The sequence below is a fragment of the Somniosus microcephalus genome, unplaced genomic scaffold (genome assembly GCF_052327205.1).
Source record: "Somniosus microcephalus isolate GS21.2 unplaced genomic scaffold, FLI_Smic_1.0 unresolved_chr1, whole genome shotgun sequence".
NCBI lineage: Eukaryota > Metazoa > Chordata > Chondrichthyes > Squaliformes > Somniosidae > Somniosus > Somniosus microcephalus.
In genome coordinates, this window is record NW_028225179.1 from 37,705,497 (window position 1) to 37,712,996 (window position 7,500).

At 47.1% G+C, this 7,500-nt stretch overlaps 1 protein-coding gene across 1 annotated transcript in view; it reads right to left on the reverse strand.

The window, feature by feature from the left end:
- The window catches only part of LOC147094639 (uncharacterized), an 84,483-nt gene that overhangs the window by 11,323 nt on the left and 65,660 nt on the right, over positions 1-7,500 (reverse strand). The window lies entirely within an intron of this gene.

Consider the following 7,500-nt stretch of genomic DNA (forward strand, 5'->3'; position numbering starts at 1 on the left):
GGAGTCCAGGTGAAAATGGAATTGGACACAGGATCAGCCCTAACAGTCATAAACCGAAGGGACTACAAGCGGCTATTCTCACATATACCTTTGAGAGATACAGAGATTGTCTTGAAGATGTACACGGGGCAAAAAGTCTACCCCAAAGGAAAAATAAGGGTGAACGTGATATACAACGGCAAGGAAACACCAAAAATGGACCTATATATATTGCCAGATGGAGGACCACCACTACTAGGACGTGAATGGATCTGGAAGATACAGTTAGATTAGCATTCCATACAAGCACTGACTGTAGATGCCAAAAAGGATGACGACGTCACACCTGGACGACTGTCAAAAATGCTAACTGATGCACAAGAAGTGTTCCAGGAGAGACTCGGAACACTAAAAGGCATAACAGCGACGATCAAAATAGAGGAAAATGCAAGCCCAAAGTTATTTAAGGCCAGACCGGTGCCTTATGCGATCCGCCCAGCCGTTGAAGCAGAGCTGGAAGGGTTGGAACGTTCTGGAGTACTGTCCAAAGTGGACTGGAGCGAGTGGGCTACACCCATCGTTCCTGTAATGAAGAGGTCATTGAGTAATACGCCTGGGGAACCAAAGAAGGTTCGCATCTGTGGGGACTTTAAGGTGACAGTGAACCCAGTCCTTCACACGGTACAATATCCGCTTCCGCGGATTGAAAATATTTTCGCCTCGCTATCTGGAGGAAAACACTTCACTAAGATTGATCTGGCCCAGGCGTACCTGCAAATGGAGGTAGAAGAAGCCTCGAAACAGTATCTCACGATCAACACTCACAAAGGTCTCTACCAATACAACCGGCTGGTGTTCGGGGTAGCATCAGCTCCGGCTATTTGGCAAAGGGCAATGGATCAAGTCCTGCAAGGGATTCCAGGGACCCAGTGTTATTTGGACGACATCCTGGTCACGGGCAAAAATGACAGTGATCACCTCGCCAACCTGGAGCAGGTGCTCACTAGATTGAAGGAATATGGGCTCCGAGCTAATCGCCACAAATGCGAGTTTTTCCAGAAGCAGATCTCGTATTGTGGCCATGTTATTGATGAAGAGGGGTTACATAAGTCCCCTGAAAAGATTGAGGCAGTAGTCAAGGCTCCAGCACCGGAAAACGTGTCACAACTGAGGTCGTTCCTCGGGCTGGTGAACTACTACCATAAGTTCTTGCCGAATTTGTCTACAGTACTGCACCCACTGAACACCCTACTGCAAACGGGGGTACCATGGAAGTGGAGTGACGAATGTAAACGAGCTTTCCAGAAGTGCAAAGAATTGATCACATCAAAAGAGGTGTTGGCTCATTTCAACCCAGCACTATCAATTCGGTTGGTGTGTGATGCATCAACCTATGGTATTGGTGCGGTGCTGTCGCACAAATTCCCGGACGGCTTGGAGAGGCCAGTAGCCTTTGCGTCTCGGTCACTAACCTCAGCCGAGTGTAACTACGCCCAGATTGACAGGGAGGCCCTCAGCCTAGTGTGGGGAGTAAAAAAGTTCAACCACTATCTGCACGGGCAGAAGTTCACCTTGCTGACTGACCACCAACCACTTGTCTCCATCTTTAATCCAAAGAAGGGCGTCCCGGTGATGACTGCGCAACGGCTACAAAGATGGTCCCTTTTTCTAGGGGCGAACCAATATGAAATCGAGTATAAGGGCACGAAACAGCATGGAAACGCTGATGGGCTATCACGCCTGCCACTGCCTACTGCGGAGGAAGCACCAGCAGTGGACCCTGTCGAAATATTTTATTCGACTATAATTGAACGCTTGCCAGTAACTAACGCGGATATAGATGTATGGGGTCGTTTTAACGAGTTTATGGTGTGCTAGATCGGTTTTGATTTCGCACTGCTCGTGAGCGGTTCCGAAGCGCTCCCCCCTCACCGGTTCTTGACACTGGGCTTATTGCCAGGCAACCTTGATGTGTGGCCCAACTTGTGACTCGGAAGACAAATGGATCAGGTGAGACAAGGTGAGTTTTAAATCAGAAATATCTTTATTTTCAAGGAGAATAAACACAGAGAATGCAAGAATCAATTTAGACAAAAACTATTAGCACGTCTCCCAATGGGAACTAAAATTTAACACACAAGGAATAACTTTGACTATCTTAAATCATACAACAATTCTTAATCAGCGGTATACTAAAACGGGGGTGGGAAAAGCGCACGGACACATCAAGGGATAAATCACACTCCTGAATTACAAAACCCTTAATGTTACAAACCCTCCCGTTGCTAAAATATACCTCAACTATGTCAGTTAGGTAGAGTTGGGCCTTTATGCTCACCAGAATTTTAAAACCCTCCTGGACCTTGGTACTCCTTGTTACGTCCGGGATCTCCAATCTTCCTTATGGGACCGGCTCCTGGACCCGCTCTCCTGCACAAACTTGGAAGTCCTCCGAACTCCTCGAGCCATCTACTCTTCCGCACGGTCTTTGAACTCCTGATGGTATCTGGACTTGGACTTCACTGCTTCTGGTGAATCTTGTGGATCTGTCTGGGTCTGGCTGAATCTCTCTCCTGCACAATCTTGAAAGTCCTCCGAACTCCTCGAACCGTCTCCTCTCCACTCGGCCTTCGAACTCCTGATGGTCTTGGATCTGGACTGAACTTCTGAATCTGCTCTCCTGCACAATCTTGTGGGTCCTCCTCACTCTGTCCTTGACCTCGTGTCTGTGTGAATCTGTGATGGATCTGTCTGAATCTCACTGAATGAAAAAAAGGAAGTCTTGCTGTCGATTTTCCCTCAACAGTTATACTGTTTCCTTGCCCTTATCTCGGCACCAAATCAGGGTTTTTCTTTTGTCAAGGTAATGGGCAGGCTGCTTTGACAAAAGCAAGTACTTTATTTTAATGTCTTGTAAATGAAACTGGTGGGATCTGTCCTGTGTCCCTCTGAGTTTGGTACAGATAATGTTTTTTTTTTCTGTGCTCAGCGATTTCAGAGATGGGTTTGCGTTTTGCTAGCAATTAGCGCAAAAAGTGCAAATACTTTTGTTTACGAGTTCGTTACTGCTGTAACCATATTATCATATCAATAGCAGTAAGTTCTGGAATCTTCTAATCGGTGATGACTCAGGCTGCTGTAAGATACTGCTGGTGTGTCCTTTTGAACTGAGCCATGAGAACTGCCAACACCATCTTGTGTTCTCACAGTGTGGCCACTTCAGGGGTTTTACCAATCTAGACTGTATTGTCTGGATTTTGCGAATCCTACATAGAGAAGGAGACCCGAAATGACCCGACACTGTCTCGGGTATATGATTTGACGGTGAAGGGATGGCCAGCACATGGCGACTCACTGTTGCCAGCATTCTCATCCAGAAGAGAACAGCTGTCAGTATGCCAGGGGACCTTGATGTGTGGATCCCGAGTGGTAATTCCACCCAAGTTAAGGGAGAGAGTGCTCAATGAGCTTCACGAAGGCCATCTGGGAGGGGTGAAAATGAAAAGCCTTGCTAGGGCTTATGTGTGGTGGCCGGGGATCGATCAGCAAATCGAGGACCTGACAAAGAGCTGCTCAGGATGCCAGAAGGTCCAAAATGCACCACCACATGCCCCTCTACACCCATGGGAGTGGCCCTCATCTCCATGGCAACGGGTGCATATTGATTTTGCTGGTCCATTCATGGACTCAATGTTTTTAATAGCCGTGGATGCGCACTCGAAATGGCCTGAGGTGATCAAAATGTCCTGCACCACCACAGAGAAAACGATTGCAGTCCTACGGACCATATTTGCCAGGAACGGCTTGCCAGAGCAGATTTGCTCTGATAACGGACCACAGTTTGTGTCCGAACAGTTTCGAAGATTTATGAAAAGGAATGGGGTAAGGCATTACACATCCGCCCCGTATCATCCAGCCACAAATGGATTGGCTGAGAGGTTCGTACAAACCTTTAAAAAAGCAGTAAGGGCCATGTGCGATGACGACATTCCACTGCAGCATAAGGTGGACAATTTCCTGTTAGCCTACAGAAATGCGACACATGCAGTCTCCAACCAGACCCCGGCCATGATGTTCTTTAACCGAAGGTTGAGATCTCATCTGGATTTGCTCAGACTAAATGTACGAAGAGATGTTGAGAATAAGCAATTCCAGCACATCAATGAGAAGCCGACAAGGAGCTTCAATGTAGGGCAACCAGTCTTGGCCCGCGACTACCAAACAGAGAAATGGCAACCAGGAACGATATGCACACGGCAGGGGCCACTAATGTACACAGTGGATGTTGGGGAGAACATTGTGAGACGCCATGTTGACCAGATCCTAGAGTCACAGGAATGAGTCAACCCCATGTCTCGTGTACCTGGTGATGAACCCGACATACAGGTAGCATCTACCCCAGAAACAGTAGCATCGGAAGCTGATGAACCAACCGACGACAGAGGGCCAGAATCGCCTCCGCACCAAGAGCAAGACACTCAGGAAAGGCGCTATCCAGAAAGGATCAGGAAGCCGCCCCAAAGACTGAATTTATAAATAGACTATTTTCAGTTAATGTTGCATGTTAAAAGTGTTAATTGTAATTAGTTGATATTTAATTGTTAAATGAATGTTATGGTACTGTTAATCTAAAAGGGGAGGAATTGTAGTGTATGTACCTTTAAGGGTGTTGTGTATGTAATATGTGTGCTACTTTGAACCTATGGACAGGACTGCACTACTTGTAGGGCGTAGTGATACGCAGTACCACTCCTGGCCTTAGGGGTATAAATAGTACTGTGGGTACTGATCTCCCCTCAGTTCCCGCCTGTGGGCATGAAGTAAAGAGCTACGTGTAGTCCCTACCTCCAACCAGTAAACACCTGTTTTATTGTTACTGATTAAGTCTGAGTATTAATTACTTGAACAACTCACAGACTTAACACTGGCGACGAGTCAGGTTCTTACCCTGCGGCAGTTGAAGAGAGGTTTCAAACATCACCACCCCACTAGAAGCAACAGGCTTTAGGACTCTGAAGCCTCCATCAGCGACTGACAGCTTCCAGCGACTGACAGAAGTCTTTCTGCAGTTTCCTTGTTCAACCTAGGTGGTGGGGTAAGCCGTGCAGTGTCGGCTGCAAAGACAGGGCTGGGGAAGTTGGAGAAGATAAGGGCGATCGCAATCCCTGATAAGAGCCGCGGTGAAACGCGCGAGCGGGTAAGCCAGAGCCCGGGAGGGAGCGAGCAAGAGCCGCTTCGGTCGGGAGCCACTTCGCGATCCAGCGATCGCATCCGCTGATAAGGGCAGCACTCGGGCGATCGTGGCGAAGATAAGGGCCGCACTCGAGGGCTGAAGGGAGACGGCGTCGGGGGACGGGTGAAGACCGCCAAGCGTGGGAAAACCGCCATTTTGTGGGCGGAGGACGACGGCAAGAGCGGGAAGCCGCCATCTTTGATAACAAGTAAAGAAAATAAAATCTGAGAAATTGCAAATCTACAATGCCTAAACACGGGAATATTAGCACCTTTGATAGTGACCTCGAAGATTGGGCCATATATGTTGAAAGAGTAAAAAATTATTGTAAGGCCAATAAAATTCGTGACCAAGATAAAGCTCTAACATTATTAAATTTAATGGGTGCGAAGACATACGGGCAATTGAAACACCTGTTATCACCAGATGAACCGGCGGATAAGACGTTCGATGAGATTGTTACTGTCCTGAAAGATCATCTAAACCCCACGCCGCTGATGCTAGCGGAACGATTTAAATTTTACGACAGAAGGCAGCTACAGCATGAAAGCAATGCTGAATATTTGCTGGAATTGCGTAAATTAGCGAAATATTGCCAGTTTGGAACGGGACTGACAGAAGCACTTCGAGACAAATTTGTGTGTGGTTTATTTAAACAGGATACACAAAAGCGACTGCTCGAGGAGAATGAGCTGACGCTTGAGAAGGCGGTCACTATGGCAGCAGCACACGAAGCCGCAGCGAGAGGCACGGCAGTAATGCAGCTACGGTCACCGGAGCTCAGTGCACACAAATTGGGTGTGAGTTCTGGCAAATGTTATCGTTGTGGAAAGACAACGCATGATCAGAACCAGTGTTGGTTTAAAAACCAAGAATGTAGAACTTGTGGTAGGCTTGGACATATAGCTAGAGTATGCAGGTCAGGGAAGAAGACCAGCAACAAGAAGTCACCGCAAGGAAAATACGCAAAGGTACACAAGGTGACCGAACAGGAGTCCGATTCAGACGCTTGCAGTAATGAACTGGCTAGCTTAAGAGTACTCAACGCTGGTAAGGGTGCAGACCTCCAGACAATTTGGGTCACTCTTCAGATAGAAGGAGTCCAAGTAAAACTGGAATTGGACACTGGATCGGCATTGACGGTCATAAATAAGAAAGATTACGGAAAGTTATTACAACATATTCCCCTACAGGATACGGGGATTATATTGAAAACATACACGGGGCAAAGAGTGTACCCCATCGGGAAAATAGAGGTTGCAGTGGTCCACAAGGGCGAAGACAGTCAAATAATGGACTTATATGTGATATCTGAAGGAGGTCCTCCACTACTAGGACGGGAGTGGATTAGGAAAATGAATATGGACTGGCATTTCCTACAAACAATAACGAGTGAGAACTCGGTGAAGATAGTCGGCCCAGACTCTGGAACGGATGATGGTAAGCCCAACTCAGGTGCAAAAGACAAAGTTTCAGCACAGAATTCCACTGAGCAACAACAACATAGTTTAACTGTGGATTCTGAGTCTGGCAAGTCTACTGATGTGCCCATTTCTGAGGGACACCGGGCTCGAACTCAACTCCATTTCAAACTACAACAGCAATTAGAACAAATGCTTCGCCGTTTTGAGCAAGAGTTGAATGCAACGAAAGAGTTCTTTGATATAGAGTTGGAGAATCTGGAAAGACAACAGAAGCAGCTGATGGAGAAAATGGAGCAGGAGCACACAAAACGTCTGATGTCAGAGGAGTTAACGGTCAGCCAACTCCTGCATATGCTGAAGGACAGGACTCTGAAATGGGAAAAACTTGAACACGAACTTCAATATTCAAACGAAAGGGGTTCGGAGCTCTCAAAGGTTATTGGAAGAGCTGAGGTGGCAACACAGACTGAGATGACTGCAACAGAGCAGCCCTTGGATGCCAAAAGTACGCTGACTCACGTCAACGTAGAACAACAGACCGCTGAAACAGCTGCTCCGGTAGAGGGATTGAATAGTCCGATCAATCAATCTCCAAAAGAAGTTGAAGTAGTAAAATCTCAAATGAGGTCATTAGTAAACGACTTGCTGAAAGCCCAGAAAAAGCTGGATGAAGAGGTACGCATGAAGAAGTCTCTTCAGGAAAGATGTCTGGACTTGGAACAAAAGCTGGCTAACGCCCAGCTGGGTATGGAGGAAATAGAAGACCCTCTCGCTGGCCTAGATCAGGACGACACCGAATATTACTATGTCCTGTCCTGCCCAACTTGTAACTTCGACTCCCACCATACAGAAATCATGGAGGAG